The sequence below is a fragment of the Zonotrichia albicollis genome, chromosome 4, assembly GCF_047830755.1.
Source record: "Zonotrichia albicollis isolate bZonAlb1 chromosome 4, bZonAlb1.hap1, whole genome shotgun sequence".
In the NCBI taxonomy this organism is placed as follows: domain Eukaryota; kingdom Metazoa; phylum Chordata; class Aves; order Passeriformes; family Passerellidae; genus Zonotrichia; species Zonotrichia albicollis.
Window position 1 is genome coordinate 32,334,602 of NC_133822.1, and position 24,490 is coordinate 32,359,091.

Sequence of the window (24,490 nt, forward strand, 5' to 3'; positions counted from 1 at the left end):
AACAATCACATTGTGCTAGAGAAACAAATGTAGAAACAACTGGTTTCTTAGATTTGTAAGATTTTCAGAGATCCTGCAGTAGAAATAATGAAATACATGAATCTCTGCTTTTCTCAGACTGAAATGAATACCATGCAGTGGACTGTAACAAGCACCCCACAGCACAACAAATTCCTGGATCAGACTAGGACCCAGTTTTGAATGGAAGGACCTTCCTAACAAAGCAGTCATTCCAAGTGTGATCACCCAAAAAATCTTTGTTGCTAACACTCAGAACTCTTGGACTCACCAGATGTTCACCAGCAGCCCTCCTTTCATTTTACCTCTTACCGACCTATTTCAAAATGCAACCTGCATCCTTCCTTCTCTCTCTTTCCTTCCAGACTCATAGCTCTCCCTTTTCCACGTCTTTTCTGAATTTGTTTGAGGGAGCAAAAAAACTGTATCAAATGAAAAGCAATTATTTCTAGTCTGTATTTCAGCTTGGGCTTCAGCGATCATCTTGTCTAACAAAAAGACTGTGACAAAATTTTCTGTGCTTTCCAGCTCTTTACAGAGTGGCAGGGTTCTTTATTAGACAAGCTGACAAGCTTCATTAAACTTTTCATTGCATTTTTGCTGGACATGTCTTAAGACAGCACGTTTACAGTCACACAGATTTTGTGTTATAATTCAGTGAGCATTATGTACCATCCAGCTGCATTTAATGGAGTCTCATGGGTGTGAGCAGGTCCATAACCTCTTAATTAAAAACGCTGTAGCACAAACAGACCCAAAAGACTGCAATAGTACCTGATAGACAATTAAAACAAAGCTCTAATAGCTTTGTTCCTTGCCTCTAGTGATAAAATAGAACAATCAGAAAACTCAATAAAAATCTATCAGTCTGTGTGGAGAAACATGTTTTGTGTACGACTGGAAAATGCTGCTCTACTTGTGAGCAGTGTTACAAATTTGGTGTTTTTTTCATGTTAAGAACCCTTTGGTGGCAGATCTACTTTAAGTGAACTATATCCTGACAAAAGTTACTCTTTCACTTCCTTCCATCCTACTACTTGTGTGGGATTGTTTGAAAGATATGGAAAATCTGTTTCACACACATGCGTACACAAACATCTGTGTTTTTAACCAAAAACTCTCTCTCTGTAAGAGATTCCTTTCTGTTAAAGAAAACTGTACCCATAGATGCAATATGGAGCAGAGCATAAGGCACTGATAAACACCAAGAGAGTGCTGGAGATGAGGGAGGAAGGAAAGCAGGCAGTGGGTAGAAAGATCTTAAGCCATCTTTTGTGCTGAAGGCTATCACATGGTGTACTGCTCTTGGTATTTGCAGAACATTTTCCTTTACTAAGTGATCTGAAGTATCTGTTGAAAACACCTAGAACCTTTGTACCTCTCTCGAAAAAAAGAAAAAAACCCATAAAAGTGTGTGTTCTGCATTCTTTTTTCCTCTTTGTTTCGTGATCAAAAGTGTATCACTATTTGAAGAGAAAGTTAAGGATTAGCTGTTCTGACTTTCACTAAAACCAGAAGTGACGAGATGTCATTACAGACCCTGTTTTCATTCTAAGATACGTAGATCCCATTGCTGTAGATAACCATTGTAACTTTTAACTGCACAGTCTTCAAATCTTTTAAATATGAGGCTGTCAGGTCTCATCCTACCATCGGACCCTGGCTTTGATCAAGGTAGACTTGAGCCATTGTGATTGCTACCCAGAAGACATACCTAGTTTGCATAGAGTATTATTCTTATAGAACCTGTGTCAGATACCATTTCTGTGTTTCCATCAACTTTGGGGACATTTTGGACAAATTATTTAATGTTTCTTAGACTTTACCTCTGGCAGAATGTTAATGCAAAAAAAAAAAAAAAAAGAAGCAATTAAGTCCACTTTGTCTTAGCATGTTTTGTCATAGAGCTGTTGAGCTTGGGATACATTTCTAATTGCCTGCCCAGGCCATTCACCTAAATTATGTAAGAGCTGATTTAATTATCCTTAAAAGCTTCCCTCTAAATGAAATTCCATCTTATCCTTATATATCTCTCAGTGCAAAGCATGTCTAGAATTTTCTACTGTCCTTAAAATAGCAAAACCATGTTATGGGAATGACTTACACTAAAGTGAGGCTTCTCACTCTTTTTTTACATCAGGGAGTCAACAAGTGCCACAGTCCTGTAAAGTTTTGTACCTGTTACCCATTCCCCCTAAGGGTGCAGAATAACCTCCACACCAGCTTTCATGTTAAGCCTTCTCATTGCTGAAAACTCCTGTGTATGAGCTCACATTTACTAGACATGTTATTGTTTTCTAAAGAATTAAGTGAATATTATTTTTGCTTCCTGAAGTAAGTTGTTAAGTATTTGTGAAAAATTAAACCCCATATATTCTGGTGCAAAAATTGTTTGTCTCAGAGGTGCATTAAACAGAGCCATACCACAGCATTATAGAGCTATTTGCCTGTGGAATGCCTCACAGTCTCTTACAAGACTTAAAATTATACATTTTCTCCAGGGAACTTCAAACTAATAAAGAGATTTTGAACTTCAACAAACCAGACTCTGTCCCACAATGCATCTTTATGGTTATTGATGTATGGCAGAACCAAAATTCAGTCTATTTAGACGTAGATGTGGATAGAGATTTATAGATGTGTTCTGCTTTAAGGAGCTTTGTTTTTCTACAGAATCAGCATTTTCCAGATCAAAATATTTATGTGCACACATTTGGCAGAGATATTTGTCTTCGAAAAACAGTCCCAATGGAAACTTTTCAAATAGCAGAATTTTGAATCTATGCTGCTAGATCCCTGCCTTTCATCACCTTCACACTGTACCTAATGTTTGCTTGTGGGCTCTACTGTGTGACACTCATTTCATGAGGCATCCTTAGGGTTAAGAGAAGCTTCTTGTATTTGGTACAAAATGTCCCTAAAACAAGCATACACATATGTTCCCAAGAGGAAGGAAGGAAATTATGGATCAAAGCACTCTCTTATCAGCTTTATTATCTTTATTCTGATGTGCCTGCTAAACACTCTTTTATTACCTGCTCAGAATTTGCTAAAATAAAGGTGAAGTTGGATATCATTTGTACCTTTTAAGATACGTAATATGTAGAATATTGCAAAAAGTGCTAAGAATGTTGCATCAAGGTTCTTTGAATAGCAGAGGACAATGCCTCTCTCTTGTCTCCCAGAGAAGCTATCTGCTTGACCTTTGTTTCTAAATGTCAGCAAGACCAGAATGGGTGAAATGAGTCGCTGAACTTTTCTTGCTGTTGGCTAGGGAGCAAGGATGGCTAGTTTAAAATAAGAGTAGGGAAAGGAGAGAGAATATCTGTAGTCAGAGGAGAGTAGGTTGCTTTTTCCTGTTGTTGTCTGTCCATATGAGGCTATGGTCACAAAGCAGCGGTTAGTTCACTCTTAACTAGAAAAAACAGAACCTGAATGGGTGTTTGTAATGTGACAACTGGTTTATCCAGGAAAGACTAGGAATGATGCTCAACCCCTGAGGGTGGTTTGGAAGCAGGTAAGAGTGGAGGCTGTAGCTCAAACTCATGGAGGAGTCCTTCATTGAATACTACCTGGTGACAAGTAGAGAATGCAGAATACATGGCACATGTTTTGCATCTGAGAAGAGTGAAAATTATATCAGCAGAAAACTGATAAGGCTTCAGATCTATGCTCTTAGAGCAAGTGGTAGGAAGAAAAAGCATGATTTGGCAGCCTTGGATAATTCCAGGCTGTCTCTTTCTCCACCCAGGCTCCACACAGCTTACTTCTCTCTTTGCCCTGCTTTTGCAGATTTCCAAAAATGGTTTTAAGTGGAGCTCTCACTGAATTCTAACTGAGAGAATCATTCCAGGACTCTTCAAGGAATTCTGGCAATACCTCCAAAATTACTTTCCTTGATCATTTCTCTTTTAAGCTCCCTAGTTTATCCACTTCTTCTACCTTCCCTCCAATTTTCATCTTCTTTTTGGCTTCTTCTTTACCACCTCTATGTCTTGTGGTTTTCACCACTGTGTGGTGAAAAATGAACATTGACCAAAGAACTCTCATCCTCCCCTGGGGAAGTAGAGGAATTGAAGATAAATTGTTCTGCTCCATTTTATTTTTTTTTTGTTTTGTTTTTCCTTCCCCCAATTATCATTTATTCTTATTCCTTTTCTCCTTCTCTTCTTTAGTTCTATGAACTCTCTTTCTTACTGTCTGTTTTCTGTTTTAATGACAGATTTCTGACAGAGTAACTTGCTGCAGGTCAGTGGAAATTAGGAGAATTTTTTTTTCTATTATTGCTACAGCTTTGCACAACACAAGTTAATGTAGCATTGCAGTTGTGATGATCTTGACAAGCTTGGAAATGACATTTCAATTCTAAATCACAGTCATTTATAACTTTCTTAAAAAATATTACCTTTGGGGCTCACATTTTTCATGCTCAGTCTCAGTTCAAGACTCAATTGGTTTTAGAAACTTTCATAAACATCAATCCAGTTGTTTATATTTTTTTTCAAAGTTATCCAATGAAGAGGAGGGGAAAAATTGTTTTCACCATTTAAGGCATTTTTCATATGCTTTTCAGCCCCAGCAACTCAAAACAACTTTGTTTTGAAACTTCACCCTTGAAAATGCACGTATTCCTGAATGATGCACTGCTGTGTTTGAAGAAATTTGGTTTGGAAATTACATACTTATAAATGTTAGAACAGTGTGTGCTGAGCATGTACAAAACATTATATCCCTTCTTTGATTTAGACCTCTACCCAACAGTGATTAATGTTCCCAGGCATGAATATTTGTTTGTGCACTCATGAAAAATAGAGATGAATAAGATCTATTGCATCATCTAGTTTATCTTACCTCCAAAGGCTTAAGGCTGCACTCTCTATTTGTACCAGTGACAGAAGCTGAGAGTCACAGAAAGGTCCTTTCTTGAAAATTTTCTGCAGAGCTTTAGTGGAACAGGGTCAGCAATTATAACTCCAAAGAACATTTCTTCGTTTTTAACTTGCCTTTGCCATCTAAAACATTTTCTGGAATTTCTTGATATGAAATTCAAGAAATGGTAAAACATATACTCAAACGGGTTTAACTATTGCCCAGTCTAGCCTAAGGCACTCAGCTCCTTTGACCTGCATTGTAATTTTGAACAACCTGAAGATCTTGTCAGGAAGTTTCCCTTGTTAGTATTTGCATTATGAAGATCTTCAGGTTATGGCAATAGTCAAGTTATAACCAGTTATGTCCCTCTAAACAGTACTCTTCTCTCTTTATTCTTTGTTCTTTATTATGAATACATATAGCAGATTATGCCAATGACCATTTATTTTTTTTAGACAACCTAGTTGTGCCAAGCTTCCTTCATCTTTGTCTGTAAGCCAGTTCATGGAGTCATTCAGTTATCCAAAAGATCCTTGACTCTCATTGCACTCATTACACTCATCCCCAGCTCTCCTATTATCCCAGCATATCTGCTTTTTTGCACTTCTTCATATTTTTCATTAAGTTTTTGATTTTAATAGCAAGGCCTGGAATGGAAAGCAGTTCTCAATGGTACTTAACAGCATCCCATGGCAGGGCTACTCTAGGAAAACATTTTGGCTGGCTAGGAAATACTAAATATTTATCCTGAAAGAAAAAATTATCTTAGTTCTTAACTAAACATGTCGGATATTTCTGTGGCATTAAAAAAAAAAAAATAAGAAGAAGAAGTCAAAGAAGAAGAAAAAAGCAAGGGAAACAAAAAATAATCCACAAAATGTTTGATGTCACTGAAAAATATTTTGAACTGGGACATTTAAGACTGTCAGCAATGTTTTTAAGGCAGACTAGCTAATACACTTACATAACAGAATTTTAAATCTAGATTTGTATCTCTGCAGGAAAAGGAAAGAGGATATTTGCAATTGTGTTAGCATACCATAGTTAGTCCATCATTCCTCTGAAGAATTACTGTCACAAGATGACACATTTGAAGGAAAATACCAAAAGACACCAAATACTTCTTCTTAACTCCCTGACATGCTACTTCTGGAAAGCTTATGCAATTTTAAAAAATTGCAAAGTTTTTCAAAACAGCTGTTTGTTTCAGGGACCTGTATTTTCTGAGACATTGAGCTGGAATCTCATTTTCAGAAAGAGCTAAGTACTGCAACTTTGAAAAATGGGCTTTTTTTAGTTGTCCCAAATTGGAGGTTGAAAAAGGAGATTCCCAGAACTAATATTTCTTTTTGAATACATGTTCTAAATTACTGGAACACAAGCAGTAGCACAGCAGAGACAGCACAATATATTTCTCTTTGTCTGGTAGAGAAATGCCACATTCCTTTAAAAAACCCATGTATTTTAATGGAACTAAAATGAAAATTTGGCTGTAATTGGCAGATTTGAAGAAGTTATTTTATTCTAACTTATTTATGCAAAAACCAATAAACTGTTTGACATATAATTACTTATGAGACATCTATGGCAAGAAACTAGTTTTCATATTTCTTCCAAAAATGAACAGGAAGGGAAAATTTCCTTCTCAAGAGAATTTTAAATAATCTCAAAACCAGGACATGCTATTAAAAGTGTAAGTTGTCATAATACGGACTTTTTACAATTAGCTGGTTTCAGAAATGTAATTTGACAATGTTCCTTTAATCCTTTTACATTTTGTTCTCTCTTTCTTGGCTAATTAGAATGATTTGCCCTTGTCATTTTTATTAAATCTCTTTATATATTTAAAGTGTACTGTCATCCCATGCCATGATCTAACTATGATCATTTTGACTCTGGATAAGTAGAAAAAACTGCTAAAAACTCTCTCAAACACTTACCTGATGTGTATATCTTCTTAATCTCTGTGCACATAAATAGGAATACACCAATGCACTATAGGGTGAAATTTTATTTGAAGTGGTTTTTTGCAGGACAAAGGAATAAGGCATAGGAATTTTCATGAAGCTTCAAACTATTATATCGTGATTTGAAAAACTAAACATACCCCAAACATTCTTTATTACTTTTTTAACGTGTGAGTTTTTTCATAGCCCTTCTGTTGTGGTACCTTGAAATTGTATCATCTGGGACCTACTCCAATTATATGATTTTCATGCTGACTTTGTGGACAAAATAGCATTTTGGAGTGAGAACATTGAAAATTGCTTCACTCTTGGCCAAAGTCAGGGATACTGCAGACAGAAGTGGTAGAAAGGTGGGATGAATGTTGTCAGCTTTCACAAATCTCACCAACATATTCTTCCTCAAAAGGAAGATAGTATAGGACACACTTCAGAGGAAATATTAGCAGTTAATATTCTAATGTGGTGGTTTGGTAGTCCAGGCACAACAATATAGAAATTCTTCTCTACTGTGCTAATGTCATGGCAACCTTTTCTGATAGTTGCAGTAAACTTTCAGCAGAATGAAGTGTGTGGCACAGTTGCAGAAGCTAGGCCAACCCACGGTAAAGAAGTTTAAATGGAGGATTCTTCTTCTTTCAATTCATATTCATTGACTTCTCAAAAGACTGAGTCATGGATGTCCATTCCCAGACATCCTTTCAGGAGAAACAAGGCTGAAAATGATTGCATTTGTGTTGTTTGCAAATGATTGCAACTATGTTTTGCAGTGTTTTTTTCTGGGAGGTTCCTTATTTCACTTTTTCAGAGCCCAGCTATGTGATGGCAGAGTTACTGACCTTGTGGTCAATGTAATAATCCTCAGCTGCCCTACCACAATTATTTCTCTCACATATATTTATATCACTGCTGCTGAAGCTTCAGGATATTGCTGCAGTACCAATAATAAATATTAATATTTCTACAGCAATCAATTGCTCTTAATTACTTTCACTCCCGGAGCCAAGTGAGAGAGGAGCCAAGTTCTGAAGAAGAGAGATCCTTATTCAGTGCCTTATTTCCAAAGGAGAGAAGCAATGCAGAGAGAACGGGAAATCTGCCAGCAAAAGGAGACACCTGAAAGAGGAAAAGATAAATATTTAGCCACCGAGATCTGTTAAAGTACAAAACATCATCTATAATTCAGATTCAAAATTACTTTATTTAAATAATATCACAACTGTACTACAAATAGTCCTCCTATGCTGTCAAGTTACAAGGTAAATGTGAGACACGTACCTCAGTCTTAACTTACTTCCTCTCCCCTGAAAGTGGGGCTGTCACTGGAACTCTTTTTTGAACTGTTACTATATTTGTACTTTTTTCATGCTATAGTTAGATCTTTATCACAACTCCAAGGTTGAACAGTGGAAAAATTGGACAAAATATTACTCCAGAATGATTAATCCATTGGAGACCTTGATCCAAATTTTGTGCAGAAGGGCTGAGCATTGAGCATCCAATGAAAGGTGGCAGAGAGAAGTTCCCATGGCCACCCAGCAGAGGCAGTGCATGCTGTGCTTGTGGAGGCTTTGCCAAGGGGAGCTTCACATCAACCATGCCTAAAGCTTTCAAATCTATCCAGCCTGTCCATGCCAGCATCACCACCTGGTACCAGGGAATGGAGCAACCCCCAGGTTTTACAGACCTTTGTTGCTACAACAGGACTTGGGAATAACTGGCTCAGGGGCAATTTGATTCCTTATGAATAACATAGGGAAAAGTCATGGGAAGAGCTGGAACTCAACTTCTCATCCTCTGGCTTCCTACAGAGACTCAGTGACCTGTCAGCTAGCAATTCATCAGGAGTTTAGACAGGGAAAAGTCATCCAGGAATGTTGTCCTCTGAGAAGAGGAAAGAGGGAAATTCGAGAGCACAGGAAAGCAGCCCATGTGGAATGAACAAGGAAATGAGACTACAGAGAGAAGGGAGGTCCAGAGAGGCTTTTGAAAGAGTCTTCATTCCTGTAGAGGATTGCATAATATAGTATTTGTTTTTACATAAAACAGAGTAAATAATTTTGCAGTACTGACAAATCTCTCACTCTCTCTCAACTGTTCTCCATCTTTTGTTGTTCTGATTATTATTATGGTTCAGATATCACAGAGAATCACTTTCCTTTTTTCCTTCTTAGGAATGAAATAACTACTTTTTCATGTAGGTGGTGAGAGAAATAGGGAGAAATTGATTTTAATGCTTCCAAAAATTCTTCACTGTGTCAGTAATTTCCTTGTCCAGCGATGGTCTGCATTCACAAGAAACATAATTTCCATTGTATCACTGCACTGTCAGTGTGGGTGTTGTGGTGTGTTGCAATGTCCTGTTTTAAACTTCCGAGTCCCTTCCCAGGTGTGCCTATGCCTCTCTCCCTGCCCCCTCGCCCCCTTGCTGAGTGTGCCCTGTCAATCAGGCTAACATACCAGCAAGGCGTCGTGTGATTCGTCGATTTCAAAGGATGCTTCTCAGGCCTGGGGGTCATTGGCCTGTCTAAGTGTCATCCTCCCTTGAGACCCTGCCCCCTTCACCTGGTTGGTAACTCACCTGTCCCCTCCCCTTCCCCTGTCCCCGAGCTTATAAAGTTAATGAGACCATGCGGCCGGCATTCTGTTACCAGCAGTAGCCCAGTGCAGACATATCTGTACTCATGGAATAAACATCTGGCTACCTTCTAGCAGAATCCATTCCCTTTCTCTCTACCATCGCCAGAAGCTCTCTCCTGAGGAGAACGGAGTCCTGTCTTGTGCCCCGCTGCACTCTGCCACCAGCCAAGGTATCTCTGGGGTAAAACACCGCAGTGCTGCCTGTGGCCCAGCAGCGAAGGTCAGAATTGGCCTAGGCACCATCTAACTGGTTATATTGGGATACATATTCCAATATGTGGGATGTGTCACAGAAGAGCATCTTAGCTTCGGGCCCTGAGAGAGGTCTCTAGGCATGGTTTGGGAAGGCATGTACACAGAATAAAAGCTGCTTCCAAAGACTGTGAAGCTGAGAGCCTGGAGGTGTTTGTACCTGGAGCTTTGACTATCAGTGGAGATAAAAGGCATCTATGGAAAAGTCTGGAATTTTGCAGCCAGTATTTGGCCACCAGAGAGAAAGAGGCTGACCAAGGCTATAAAAAACACTAGGAATATGCTGAAAGTTCTTAGGACATACAGAAAAGTTTCCATTTGTGCTCTGGATATAATACAGGTTTTATGTGAAAGACTGCTTTTATAAGCACTGCAGTGTAGAGAGGTGGATAAATTCAGATCTGTCTGGAAAGAAAACCGGATGTGATATTTATCTGAGATTAGCAATCATACAAAGGTATAGTATCTCCATAGAGAGAGCTTTTGCTTCTCTGTCATGATCTTTCAGAATCTTCCAGTCACTGTGGGTGGTTCAGATGATAGCCCTTTCTCAGTCTTTACCAGGTAAGAAACATGGGTAAGAATATTTGGATGCTGAATCAGAAGTATGGGAATATGGAGGGCTCTCACAGGAGGTTATGAAAAAGGAAAAGAAATGGAGTTATTGTCTCTCAACAGTTTGTCAAAATAAAGTTTCCAGAAACTAAATCTTCTTTGCAGCACTTTGGTAGAGGTTGCTGGGCAGCACAACACTGGGGTCCTCACCCTGGGGCCAGGCAGGAGGATGGGTGGTTTTGCCATGTGTGCAGAAGTCCCCACATCTTTTGCATTGCTGGGCGTCTTCCGGCTGGCACTTTGTCAGCTAAATTCAAAAATTATGTTTGGTTGTCATCAAGTGTTTAGTTGTTAAAAACAAGCTGTCATCCTGGTAGCCTACAAATATGATGTATAACTAAGTGTATTCTGTCCTATGTTTCCAAAGCAGTGTTACAATAATGTCAAGATATGATAATCTAGAAAAAGGCAGTTGGAAAAAGGAGTAGCCAGACATGTAGGATGTTTCTGTGTCTCCAACATGTTCATTAATTTTGGGGACTATGGCCTTACACCCCAGACTGCACATTGCAACATCCACCCCAAGAACAGGGGCAGCAACAGTGGAGCTCAATAAAAAGCAAGTGTTGAGATTTATGTGGGAGCAGGTGGAGAATAGGATGAAAGAGTGCAGGTTTCTCACTTTTCTTTCTGTTCTTCTTACTAACATTGATGGTGTCAGGACTTCACCCCTCCTCTTTGTAACAGCACTGTGAGTGTGGAAGCAGACTCCCTTAGGGAAGCTGGAGGACTGCATCCATTCCTCATAGCACATCTCGGGGGGTATGTGCTCTGCTCACATGGCGCAACATCCATCTCATGGCAGGGTGCTCTCCTCTTTTCCCACTCACACAGGTGCCATCCGCAGGACCCCTAGCAGAGGCCAGGTGGTGCTGGTATCACCTGCCTGTGGATACTCTCCCAAAGTCACTGTCCTGCTGGAGCTACTGGCAGACCTAGAAATGCAGCATGTGTTCCTGTTTGTGTGCTTGAGTTTCTCATGGGAGAAAAACCACCAAGTCATACAGGACTTCCAAAAAGGAAGATTAGAAAGCACCAGTGAGCCAAGCACCAGTACCCATTTCATGTGTGATATAATTAAATTATTATTTACAATGGGGTTTTTTAAAGCATCATTGTTTTGGACTCTCTCTACCCTATTCATTATATTATAATTTTACTATATATTTTGGTAAGCATTGGCAGCCATTTACTTTTATTACACTGCTGTATCTATGCCTCTCCTGAGCACTTTAATTGCATTAGGTGCACTGAACATATCTGTTTTACTGTTGCATAGCAGAGGAGTGATGTCTCTGGATATTTATAAAGTCTCTTTTTATAAATGATTTGGAAGCAATACATGGCTTTTGAAATGATATCTCAGACTTTCTTTTCAGGACTGCATGTCTAATGTGGGTAAATAGTTACTGCTTGTAAGAGGAACCAATATGAGAAAGGGAAAGAACCATCTCAATTTGACATTTAGTGCAAAATTTCGGGTTTTATAAAGTGCCTTCTACACCAAGAAACATCTGAAAAAAATTTACAGATCTTTTCAGCCTATCTCCTGTGGGATCTCAGGATCTGAGTCCTGGGATGCCGGGCCCCCAAGACCACCCTTGGGGGGCCCGGGAGTCCTGGAATGTTGCCAGAAGTGTCTGGTGGCAGGACTTTGACCCTACACGGGAGACGACACCTTTATGAAGATAAGAGGGCTTCACCGGGGTGAATGGCGAAAAGATTAGCTAATTAGAGGGTGAGAAACAGGGTTTAGGATTTATGTACAGGGGGGTTTGGAGGAGTAAGATGGAGGAATTGGGGTGTGTCCTGTCCTCCTTCTTCTTCCTCTTCTCCTCCATCTTCTTTGGCCACGGTGGCACCTTTGGATTGGTTACTACTGAGAGTGCACCGAGTTATAAGAATATATGGTATTGGGGAAAAATGATAAATATTGTACACGTAACAATGGGTATAAAGATACGTGGCGGTCCGGAGGACGGCACAGTGTGCCCATGGCTGACTGCTGAGCAGATCTCTGTTCGGCTGAAAGAACATCTTTTAGATAAACAATTAATAAACATAAAAACCGAAAGAAGAACTGAAGCCTCTTCTCGTCCTTCGATACGCGGGCTGCCCCAAGGCCACCCCGGGCCTTTCCAGGCCCCTCAAACAGCCGAGATAAACCGGACATTTGGCTTTTTCTGGCGGGCACCACCACCACAACCTTTCGGGGGGGGCACCCTCAAAGCCCTGAACACCAGAGAGAAGAAGAAAACAAAAAGCCAACAGAGACTGCAAAAAACAGCAGTCACTGAGGAATCCATCTCTCAGTTTCTGCCGAAGACAATTCGTAGCAGAACAGCCCGGATCGGACCCAGAAAGGTGCCCTGTGACCACATCTCGTGATCTGCTGGACAGAGACCGAGACCTCCAGACTGCCCTGACGAAAAATTTGGTAAGAAAGCCTGAAAATAAGAACATGGGGGGCACACTCTCCCAGGAACAACGGGAAATTTTGTCCACCTTATAAGGTGTGACACAAACATACACAAAAAAAAAAATTAGCTCTGGCCTTAAAAGGCCAGGAAGGAAAACCTCCAGACGCAGCAGACATCTGGGGGGGGGCCCTCAAAAGAGGGGGGGAGCAAGACTCCGGAAAAAAGTTAGCTCTGGCCTTAAGAAGCCAGGGGGAAAAGGCTCTCGAAGAAAGAGAGTGAGAAATATTATTAAAACACCCGGTCTCAAAACCCAAAAACCCCGGGAAACTCCCAAAAGCGTACTGAAAGCCCAGAGAGCATGGAGGACTCAGGAGCAGAGGGGGAGCAGGGGGGGGAGAAAAGGGATCGGGGGAGGCGCTTTCTCGCGGCAGCCAGGCAGCAGCGGAGCAGGCGGGAGCGCAGGCAAAGAAAAAACAAGAGATGCGTGTTCAGATACGGCTTTGCTAAGCTCAGGGCCGGGGGGGACAGCCGCCCCGGGGGCCGGCAAGGTAGCAGAAACGCGCGCGGCGGGCAAAACTCGCAAGAACCCGGGGCAGAATCACAAACCAAAGCCGGGGCGTCTGACCCATGCAGCGAAATTAGGGGAAATTGCGCAATCCCAGAAAGCTGCCGTGAGACGCAGGAGGCGCGCGGTTGTGACGCAAAAAACCCGGTGCGAACGCGGCGGGCGCGGGTGCTGGCGGGGGCGGCCCGCACACACCGATGAAGGGCCACACACACACAGCGTCGGAGGAGGAGGAGACAGAGTCAGGGGCAGACCGAGGGGGGAAAAATTCAGAGGCGGAACAAAAAGGGAGAGGGAGAAATTACCTCGGGAGAGACAGGGAGCGGCTCGGAAAGCACACATGCGCAGAGCGCGGGCGGGGGCAGGCCAGACCCCCGGTGACGTCTCAGGCGAGGAGGGGCCCTCTCCAGACTTGGTGCCTTTGGTAAAAACCCTCGTGGAGTCCAAGCCTCTCCCCTCCTGGGGAAGCTTGTGTGTTTTAACCCTATTGTCAGTTGATTCAAAAACCAGGTAACCCCGGTCTCAAGTAGGCTTGCAAACAGCGACAATCGCTGAACAAGGAGGAAGTTGTGTTCATGCAGTCGCCCCAGCCAGGGAGGCCGGTGACAGCGCCACCTCGTGGGGGAATGACCGAAGTGCACGACAGGCCAGATCAGTTCGGCAGAGCCACAGCGTTATTTCGTAACGAGTCTGCAACTATGCAGCGATTTTCCTCAACAAGATATAAGAAGAAACGAATACTCAGACAAAAGTCGGGACTCAGACTGCAAAGGACAACTCAGAAGAGAAACAAGAGAAACGAAAGACTCTGGGGGGTTTTCTCTTTGGGGTCTTGAATATTTCTGTATAAGGACGAAAGACTCTGGGGGATTTTCTCCTTGGGATCTTGAATTGCAATAGGCAATGGGGTAAATTTACCTATTACAGGGAAAACTGACAAAGGATCATATATTGATCAGCTGGCAGACTTCTTTGACATTTCTCCTATTTGGAGAAGAATTTTAAGGGTAGGGTTTTATGTTTTAATAGTCCTACTAGTCCTCATGATTGTCGTCCCGTGCATTTTTGTATGTCTGAAGCACGCCATGAATCGGGTGATAAAAGAGGTTTTCTTGGTGCAAACAGAAGGGGGAGATGTGGGATCTCAGGATCTGAGTCCTGGGATGCTGGGCCCCCGAGACCACCCTTGGGGGGCCCGGGAGTCCTGGAATGTTGCCAGAAGTGTCTGGTGGCAGGACTTTGACCCTACACGGGAGACGACACCTTTATGAAGATAAGAGGGCTTCACCGGGGTGAATGGCGAAAAGATTAGCTAATTAGAGGGTGAGAAACAGGGTTTAGGATTTATGTACAGGGGGGTTTGGAGGAGTAAGATGGAGGAATTGGGGTGTGTCCTGTCCTCCTTCTTCTTCCTCTTCTCCTCCATCTTCTTTGGCCACGGTGGCACCTTTGGATTGGTTACTACTGAGAGTGCACCGAGTTATAAGAATATATGGTATTGGGGAAAAATGATAAATATTGTACACGTAACAATGGGTATAAAGATACGTGGCTGCCCGGGAGGGCAGACAGTGTGCCCATGGCTGACTGCTGAGCAGATCTCTGTTCGGCTGAAAGAACATCTTTTAGATAAACAATTAATAAACATAAAAACCGAAAGAAGAACTGAAGCCTCTTCTCGTCCTTCGATACGTGGGCTGCCCCAAGGCCACCCCGGGCCTTTCCAGGCCCCTCAAACAGCCGAGATAAACCGGACAATCTCCCTTCCCCATCTCATCTTCAAATTTTGTTCTATAATGAAAAACTCTTCTTTTTTCCTTTTTTTGCTTGTCTCACTCTCTCCAATTACAAGTGCAGGGGCCAAGAAAAGAGGAAAATTATCCCTGGTCAGCAAGAGGATCTCCTTACACTGATGAGCTAAGGACAGGAGCAGTTTAGCTGAAGGGAGTACAAAACCTTTTTCAGCGCTATTAAGCAAAGCATATGGGCGAGGAGCTGATACAACATATTTTCAGTTGGGTTTCCTTTGCCAGCTCTGCAACCTGTTTTGTCTTTTCTTGCAGAGTGATTAGTTTCCTTCTTAAATGCAACAGCTTCAGAAAGACCCAAGTATCCTAAGGAGTACATCCAATGGAAAGTCAGTCAAGCTGACACTCCTGAGTGCCTGTGGTACTTCTGGGAGATTTGACCAACAGAGCTAAGAAAACCCAGAGGAAATGTCTTGACTAGTGAAATTTTGAAGTTTTCCCATATGTCAACAGCTCTTGCACTAGGGACATGCAGTCTCAGAAGTGCCAGGCAGAATGGAATATTCACTTCCCTCTGCCTGCTGATTACCCTTTTTCTAAAACCTCCCAGTGCTTATTTGGCTGCCTTTGCTACAAGGAAACACTGTGGAGGCATGTTCAGCTCTCTCAGTCTTTTTATGCAAAGCTGCTTTCCAGCCCTTCAGTCTCTGGCCTGCACTGTTGCATGGGGTTATTCCACCCCTCATGCAGAACTTGGTATTTGCCTCTCTAGAATTTCATGGTCCTGTAAATTTTACAGCCTGTCTATGTCCCTCTGAGTAGCGATTGTAGAAGTGAAGGGAGACGACCCATCCTTTGATCAGCATCAAACTCCAATTTATTGATCCAACATGCACATTTTATAACCGTGTTAATTAAGTTCATACATATTGCAAAACTCGAGCTCATCATTGGCTACAGATCACACAGCAACCCCTCCTTTTGTTTTCAATACCTGTGGTTTGTTATTGAGACCAAGACTTGTTTTTCTCATCCTGTTATGAACGGTTCTCAAGGCCTCCATGTTTGTCACTTTGCTTTCCCATACTATCCAAGGACAAGGTATTTACTTGTTATTAAAAGACAAGCCTGAGAACTCTTGCTGTTTACAGAAATGTGCCTGAGAATTTTGTTGTTTACAGGATCAGGCTTGAGAATTTGCTGCTTACAGCTGCCTTTTACTTTTCCATCAGCTGTATATTCCCATGGCCTTTTTTCCTTCAAGCCATGTCTGAGCAAAATTCTCCAACAAGCGATCACACCCTCTTTCATGAAAACTGCTCCCCTTGGTTTGGTATCATCTGCAGCCGTGCCAGGAGTGAGCTCTCTCTCATCACTCTGGTTGTTAACAATCATAATAAATTATTGTGCCCCAGTACTAGTTCCTGTGGGATGCCACTGATAAGACTATCATCTGAACTTGTTACAGTGGATTGCTACTGTTGGAGCCCCACAAGTTTTCCACACTCTCATCAACTCAGTCCATAGTTCTCCAGTTTGTTTATGGATAATACATAGCCTCTCTGGTCCCCTGTTCCAATGCTTAACCACTCTCAACAGTGAGGATTTTTCCCTTATTTCCAGTCAGATTTACTTTTTCTGAGACTTTTGATCATTGATTTTTTGTTTTTTGTTGTGTACCTCAGAGATGGGTTCCATCTTCCCTATGAATCTACTTTCAGTTGTAGCAGATAGGAATTAAATCTCTTTCTACCATCCTTTCTCCAGCATGAAGAAATGCAGCTACATCCATCTTTCCTCACAGACTGTGTTCTCCAGCCATCTATCCATCTTCATAACACTCTGGCAAACTTGATGTAGTTATCACTCTCCCTCCAACAGGGATCTGAACTGGACAGAATGCTGTACATGCAGGCTCAGGCCAAGGAAAGGGGAATGCTCCCTTAAAGCTCCTGGCTATGCCTGAGGTGGTCTCTACCTCCAAAGCAGAAGAGGCAGTGAGAAGGCTGTGCGGGAGAGGCTCTGCAGGGAGCTGTGTTATGTCCTGGAATCCCAGTGTCCCCATCCCCTTTCTTGGAGAGCTGGCTGATGTGTACCCCAGATTTCATTTGGACAATGTGAGTGGTTTTCATTTCTGAAGACATCAGGACACAGAGGTAAGGATGTGTGTGTGCCCCCAGACTTGCTCCTGTGTGGTGTTTGGAAGCATCTGGTGCTGGATATTCTCAAAGAGCTTCTAGGTCCTGCAGGCTGTGCTATAGTCTAGAAGATGGCTCAGACTGGAAGGTGGCGATGCCTGCCCTGTATAAACAGTACAGGAGGGGTATGGCTGAGGAGACAGGGGCCTCAGAGTCTTGTTTTGACACGCACAGCCCATGACTGTGGGACTTGAATGGTAGTTGTAAATTTGATTTGGCTGTGTATGACAAATCTTATCTGTATATTGTGGTCTTGCTTGTGAACAGAACAGCCCCACTGGGGCCCAGATTAGATTTGTATGGGAAGCATAGTCAAAACTAGGCATTTTTCCTTTGGGAAAATATGTGTGCTTTGTGCAGACATCTGTGGGAAAGATAAACAAGTAGAATAGTCATCCATTGGGTGCAAAGAGAAGAGATAATTAATAGTACTGCTTTTCCCTGGATAAAGTTAATTTCCTAGTAGCTTGTGGGGTGCTGTATTCTGGATTTGTGCATTGACAACACCCCAATGCTTTAGCTATTTCTGGACAGACCTTTAAAGCATCATGGCTGTTTCTGCTTCTCACACTGGCCTGCCAGGGAGGAGGCTGGGCATGCACAGGAAGGTGGGAGGAGAAACAGCTGGGACAGCTGAACCCAATGGAAAAAGATTGAGATTTTTTAACTTACAACACATGACATTTTGCTCTGCAATAAAAGCTGTGGGGAAAAGCGGGAAGACTGAATGTTTTCAGTAACAGCAGGGCCAGAAGCTGGGCTTTGATGATCCTTCCAACTCAGAATATTCCATGATTCTTCCCAAGCCACCTTTTCTTCCCAAGTCACCACTACATATGATGGAGTCCTGCTTTCCTGTGGTGGGCTTACACCTGCCTGCTGAGGGGAAATGATGAACAAATCCTGTAGGCAAATTCTGCTTTATCTAATGTGCAGCTTTTGCTTTACCTATTAACCTGTGTTTATATCAACCCATGAGTTTTCACACTCTTGCCCTTCTGATTCTCTTCCCCATCCCACAAAGAGGAGTGAGAGGGGCTGTAGGACTTATTTGCCTACTGGGGTTAAACCACAACATAAATATTTGTGATCCATTCCATGGACAGCATGTGAAAGACTGATGCAAGATAGCCAGTCTTTTTTCTTGCCTCAGTTAAGTATCTTGACCTTCACTTTTCAGTCTCCGGGAGAATTCTAAGAACCCTTTCCTTTTAAAAGTACGAAGTCGATAGCTGTTACAGGAGGGCTGCCACTGAGCTTGCATACTACTGAAGCAGGGCATGAAAACAAGAGCTGAGTTCTAGAATAAACATCAGACCAGGAATGGTGATGTTTTTGCAGCAATTCATTGAGTAGTCCCCCCAAGGTACTGGTCATGCCTGGTTTATTACTTTTAGATTGGTATTTGTGCATGTTTTTAAAAATAGAATTAAGATGAGGAATTTTCTGCCGTTTGGAGGCGGGGTGAGGGTAGGGCAGGTGTTCAGCTTTCTTCCTTTTGTTTTTCATTATGTATTCTATGTGGTCCCACACTGATACCTTAATAAAATATTCTTACCTCTCATATAGAAGATTGATTGTTGTTTTTAATTAAGAAATCATCAGCTAGCATTTGACAGGCCATTTTCAGGCTCATTACAAATGTGTTCTTGATTAAATTTCTGGTATATTCAATATCCTGTAAATCAGAGAAGAGTGCTTTCTCTTTTCTACTATTCTATAGTAAACATGACAGATATGATGTCAATAGCATGTGCTTAGCATTAAGTACAATAATGGTAATGGGGAGTTGAAAACCATGTAAACCTGACTCCTCAGAGTGGAACTGAATTCAGTAACTTACTCATCTGGAGATCAGTTAGGAAAGTGTTGTCTGGCCCATCTAGAAGATTTCTTCTTATACAGAAATAAAAAAAAAGTTGGAAGACCCTAGTCTATGGTCTTCTCAGGAGTGGGTCTTCAGAGTTGGGAAGACAAATGAAGATGGAAAAATACTAGAAATCAAAGCTGAGCAGGAACTGCATGCTCTGTGAAGGAGGTGTCAGTGCAAAGCAAAAGTAGATCAAAAAGGTGTGTGTGGGGGGTTAGTATGTGTGTCTTAGAGACAAAAGATGAAACAAAGATAGTATGTAAGAAGGGGAAAAGTAAGAAGCACTCAGAGTTTTGCACATCAACAAAAGTGAAAATATATATCTAAAAATTAAGAAGTAAAATCAAAACTTGATGACAGGAAGGATGAAACTCATTAATGGGCCTCGCAGGACCTGCCTAAATGCCCTGCCAGATATGGCTTAAAAGAAAAATAACACATATCACCAAAACAAAACAACAAAAAAAAACCTACAAGAATAGTTCTTCTCTTTTGGAAGATGCATCTTTCTTCTCTCCACTAAACTGAGAGAGTCTGACCTTCACCTCAGTAGTCTGACCTTCTCAATTAAAATGTCTAGGGCAGGTTACTTCCCACAGAACATTTCTATGCTGACATCTCCTCTTTCTCCTTTCTTGATAAACCAAGTCTAAGTTAGACTGGCTGGCGTTTGTCTTAAGGTAGCTAAAAGATGCCCTGCACTTTGGTTGTCACTAGACAGAAACTCTTTTCTGCGTCTTCTCTCCCACCATTATCTGTCTGATGATGTCTTGGAAAGCACCTGAAAGCCAAGGATAAGTACTGGGTAGAAGGTGTACAGGTGACAGTAACTGTCATACACATCTATTTTTCACTCTGTATTTTTATCTATTTTAGGTCTTACAGAAGAACTTGAGGTACCTTGGAAACTGTCTGGTGTTCTCTGTAATAATTCTGCTGGTCTAGTCTGGAGTGACTTCTGAAATATTAATAGTACTACTTAACTGCATTTAGGTGATGCTTCATGTGTTTACCACCTCCAGGCTACCTTCTCCACCCCTTTTACAGAGCCTAGTACAATTTCTAAGTGGTGAATATTTTAAATAAGGTTGAACCACCCTGGAACTGATGTTCGTTTTGCTGATGCCTGACAAAAAGGAGAGTACAAGCTGAAAAACACAAAATTGATTTCACATTTGTTTGCAGCAGCACAACATAAAATTGCAGTGGATTGGAAACAAAAGGAAGTTCTATGTCTAGAAGAAAGAGGCTGAAAGGATGTTTGGAACGGATGATAATGGAAAAGTTAACTGATGTCAGAAGTGATTACACAGGAGGCTTCTATGCACTATAGCTGCCTCTCTACAACTATATTCAGCAAAATTCACCAATACCCATTGCTTGATGTCCCCAGCTGCCACTGCATTCTTTCACACTTTTGCAAAGGCTGGTTAATATAACATTTTCCTGCTCTGCTGCTTAAAGGACATATATCAAAAAGATGGCTTAATTTCCAAAACACTCTGATGTGTAATATGGAAATAGTGCCACATGGTAAGCTCACTAATAATACTACGTCCAGTGCATTTTGCTTGAACATGCTTTAATCTGACAGCTTTTATTCCTGCTCTGTGCTAGAGTTACATTTTTCCTTTGATCAAAATAAAAATAATGAGAAATGCAAAACACAGGCTTGGTAGAAATATTAATTCATATTTTTATTGGGACACATAATCCTAAAATACCTTCTCTTTACTGAACCAGAATCCTAAACTACACTGTAAATAGAATTAAATTGGTGGGGTTATATTTAATTTTTTTCTCACTCCTCCATCTCTTGCCTGCCTGACTCATTACCCTCTGTTAAATTCCCCAGCAAGATAAAACTGAATACCAGAGGTCGGTAAACATCTTCGTTTTCAAATGACAAAAACTGAACGGTGCGCATGAAAGTCTAATCAACAGAGCTGAGCAGAAATTTTGTAATCCAATGTTTTCTCATAAGAAAATGCAGATTTGAACATCATCTAATGGGACAGAGGGAAAGACAGGACAGAAAAGGTATTTTATAAGGTAAAAAATTTCTGTTTAAAAGTACTTATGCAGTAACATTCCAATAGTTCATTTTGAAACAAGTTATAATTTGCTTATTATTTGGGGTAGAAATTTAAGCTGTGATAATCATAAAATAGCTCTAGAGCATTTCACTTTTATATTTTAAACATTGATTATAAGCTTGGAATATTCTTTTACAGTCACAGAATCACAGAATGACTTTTGTTGGAAGGGACCTTAAGGATCATCCAGTTCCAACCACCCTGGCAGAGAAGCTTCCATTAGACCAGGTTGCTCAAAGCCCAGTCCAACCTGGCCTTGAACACTTCCAGAGATGGGGCATCCACAACCTCTCTGGGAAACCTGTTCAACTGCTTCACTACTCTCACAAGAAATATTTTTTTCCTGAAATCTAACCTAAATTTCTCCTCTTTCAGTTCCAAGTCTTTACCTATCTCCTCTCCAGCTCTCCTGCAGGCCTGTTTTAGTTACTGACAGCTGAATAATGTCTCCCTGCAGCCTTCTCTTCCCCAGGCTGAACAGCCCCAACTGCCTCAATGTGTCTTCACAGGAGAGGAGCTCCAGCCTTCTAATCAACTAACTGGTCCCCTCTGGACTTGCTCTAACAGGTCCACATCTTTCCAGTGCTGAAAACCCCAGACCTGGATGCAGAACTCTGGGTGGGGTCTCACAAGAGCAAAGCAGAGGGGGAGAACGACCTGGTGCTGAATATTTAGAAATATGTATAAATATTCAGCATCAGAAATGAAACTTTCTGATGCCTGAAATCTGAAATTCTGATATGAAGAAAAGCTTTGACTAAGCAAAAATTGAAGCTCTGAATTTGTATTATGTAGCACTTCAAATGTTTTTCAGTTTCCTTAATTTTAAGCAAACAAACAAACATCACAAAAATAATGTGAAATATCTTCTGGCATGTCCAGTTTTATTCTGGGCCAGCATTTTTTATTGGTGAAATTTACCCACAGAGCTTCCTGAAACAACAAAAATCATTGGAATTACTGGTGGATTAAATAGGATTTACTTTTCTCAATTACAAAAATACCATGTGACCTCAATGAAAAGTTTAATCCTAAGACTTCAAACTTTGATGCTCAAAATTATCTGAACTGTGTAGAATGAGTTTACTTTTAAAAATTTTACTTCTACAAGGAAATGATCAGTTTATGGAAATCAGACAAAATGGCAGGCAGCAGAACCTGGCTGACTGCAGTCAGAAATATGAGCCTTTTGAATTTCTGGGCCACTTGAATTTCAGTCTTTTCCTTTCCTGAATCCCTGGTGTCATTTTGGGGGTCCTATGCAGCCTCTGTAGCACAGAATATTCATTGTTGCTAACCTGGGCAATGAGGACATGGCCTGCAAGAACCAGCTGCTGCACAGCTGGCCAGACTCCTCCTCCTCCAGACCTTCCTTAACTTAGGGGGCATTTGGGAGCATTAAGGGTGATGGTAAGGAAGAAGACAGGGAGAATGCAATTTTCTATATAAAGCTGCCCTAAGTTAGTATAATTAGATGGAACATAACTAAGCCTGGGGCTGATTTATACTAATGTGATGCTCATGTGAAAGGTGCCCTGGGTCAGGATGTGCAAAGACAGCAGTAAGCAGATCTCGAAATTTAAAATCCAGTCTGCAGTACTGTAACAGATAAAACATTGCATTAGGACCCCACACAAAGCACTCTGGTTTAGACCAGGTTGATTGAATTGAATTAAACTGAGCTAAACTGCATTTTGAAAACAAATCATGATTTCACACACTGCAATTTGACTCTTAAAAGATAAAGAAATTAATCTATATTTTGAGAACATAATGTAGGTTTTGCTGAGCTATTTCTGCACACAGATTACACTGTACATTTTTACAAACCATTAATGGGAACTCAGAGCCCTCAGAGCTTTCTGTATTGAATCTCCATCTGACATTAGCACAAGATCTGTCCAACTCTCACAGCAGCAAGGAGGGCCTTGGTCTCAAGGAGACCTGGAGGGACAGAATCTGAAAGAATAATATCTTTAACCTTAGGGTACCAGGGATGGATCTAATAGCCCTGGTGATTGTGCTAGCTTCAGACCTTAAATCATCCTTTTCAGTTGATATATAAGGCCAGATTCTCTTGTGTCCTCTGGCTGCTTTGAGCTGTTACTGTAAGAGAACAAGCCATAAGCTGAAGTTGTCTCACTGATTAAACCAAATTTATAGTTGTTTTTCCACTGCAAGAAAGACAGAGATATCTGAACCATGATTTACAAAGACTGAGAGAAGAATATCACAACATTATCAACCTTTAATGATGATGGAAACTGTAAGCTCTCATAAGCATTTTCCTGAGACATGTAGAAATAGAAAGGTTCAGGTCCAGCAGTTACCCCTCTATAGACTAGGGATCTTTTGTACATAAAATATTTGGCAAAGATATGTTTCTCTGATACTGCATTCTGTTCACAACAACCAAATCCTGCAGATGGTGGGTGGGGGCAAAACATTTCTCTTTCCCTTAACTTCCTAGCATATTCTGAGGAAAGCAGCTCTGCATTTTCAGGGCTATCTCACATGTAAAAAAACTTATACCCAAGACTTCAAATCAATAACAATTCTCAAAAATATTTTCCCAGGCAAGTAACTGAATCTTCTCTAAAATATCAGCAAGACCAGAGATTGTCCATAGGGCCAGGTAATACCTGCCAATTCCCTTTCACTCTGATACAGCATGCACTTATCTTGTCCTTCTGTTTATCACTGTTTGGAAAAAGAGATGTTCCTGGTGTTACTTTAGAGTCTATTTTAAACTGTGGTGAGGTCATAATCTTGGGTTTTAAGTCTACTAATATAATATTACTAAATGTTTTTTAGCCAAGCACTTCCACTTTGCCAGTGACAGACCCTGTCTTGAGAACTGGTGGGCTTTTGCCCACTGTGGCATACTTCAAATTCTGGGGGAAATCTGAAGGATAAGAATACAGCTTAGAGACTGGTGCTTTAATTAGCTAACTGAGCTAGACTCTGTTGTGCCTGGCATTTCCTAAGGCTGTCAAAAGGAACTGGTTACACCCTTCTCCCCTTACCCTGGAACAAGGGTTACACCATGCTGTTTCCCAGCCTTGGGGAGCTTTGGTAGCCAATTGCAACTGAAATAAAAGTTCAGCAATTTAAAAGTATCCCAAATGCAACGTGTAGTTCTGCCATTACGTGGCTTCAGAGGTGGCAGAAGACAATAAAAGTTGATCTCTACTGTGTGGCTCTTGTGAGCACAAGGGATCAATCTCTTGTC

At 41.3% G+C, this 24,490-nt stretch overlaps 1 long non-coding RNA gene across 1 annotated transcript in view; it reads left to right on the top strand.

The window, feature by feature from the left end:
* The window catches only part of LOC113459793 (uncharacterized), a 124,348-nt gene that overhangs the window by 78,861 nt on the left and 20,997 nt on the right, over window positions 1-24,490 (top strand). The window contains exon 5 of the long non-coding RNA XR_012579994.1: window positions 16,976-17,250. This is a non-coding gene — a long non-coding RNA (uncharacterized LOC113459793). The remainder of the gene's footprint in view (window positions 1-16,975; window positions 17,251-24,490) is intronic.